Raw genomic sequence first — 1,255 nt, forward strand, 5'->3', positions numbered from 1 at the left:
TCCATAACAAACTTGCTTATTATGTCTGATATAATATGTATCAGTACTTAAAATTGTGATTTTATAATTTACCCAGGAGGATACTTGCCTGGAGAAGCCAAGTTGACTGATATGTACAGAATCATAAATACTATTGAAGAATGACCCTTAAACAAAATTACTGAATGTTGTATGCCCTGGGCATGCAGAACACAGATGCAGAGCCCCAGGCCTGAGAATGCTGAGGAGTTCTCCAGAGAGCAAGCTAAGAAGAAAAGAATTAATATAAAATGCAGGATTAGGACTACAATAGTAAAAATAGGGCATAGATATGTATGTGCCTTACCTGGCAGGTGCTTTTCTGTAACTTGCTTTTTCGCTGCACGTTTACAAATTATTTTTTCTTGGTGAAATTACTAAGATGTTCTTTTCTGTTTGTAATTCTTGTCCTAAAAGCTTTTCTTTTGTGCAGTCCAATTGACAACCGTTGTTTTTGGAGATTAAAAACCAAGACATTTTGGGAAGGAGACAAAGAAATTGATTGCTTTTTTTTATTTATACAAGGTTTGGTCATGTAAAAGAATGAACAGTTAGTGGAATCTAGACAAGCGGTAAGAGCCTTTTAATGTATTTCCTTAATTGTATATCAATGTAAATAATGCATAGCATGGATATACTTTGCCAGACCTTAATACTCCATACTCTATGTCTTCTCTCTTATTTGCTCTCTCCCCTAAGACATAACCAAGATTTATTTTGTTTTATACCTGATGATTTCCATATTTATCATGCTTAGTGTATCTGTTACAACATTTCAGAGTCATATTTTTAATGCAAGAGTCTAGATCACATATACTGCCTACCATTTTGCATCTACATTTTATAGGGCAGTACATTTATTAGTATAAAGTGATGTCCTTTATCAAACTCATCTGCATTGAATGGCAATTTTGCTCAAGTGGAAGTATTACTACTCCTTTTGGCTTTATGCACATTTCTTTTTATTGATATTTCATTTACATTTTAAATGTTATCCCTTTCCAGATTTCTTTTCCATAAACCCCATCTCATCTCATCACCCTACTCCCTTCTTCTGTGAGGGGTGTTCTCCCACCCAACCTTTTGCACCCTTCCTGCCTGCCCACCCTGACAGTCCCCTACTGGGGCTCCAGCTTAGCAGGGGCTATGGGTTTTTCCCATTGGCGCCAACAAGGCCATCATCTACTACACATGCAGCTGGAGCTATGGGTCTGTCCATTTACATTCTTTTGGGTCA

Source organism: Rattus rattus, chromosome 2 (genome assembly GCF_011064425.1).
Source record: "Rattus rattus isolate New Zealand chromosome 2, Rrattus_CSIRO_v1, whole genome shotgun sequence".
Classification (NCBI taxonomy): domain Eukaryota; kingdom Metazoa; phylum Chordata; class Mammalia; order Rodentia; family Muridae; genus Rattus; species Rattus rattus.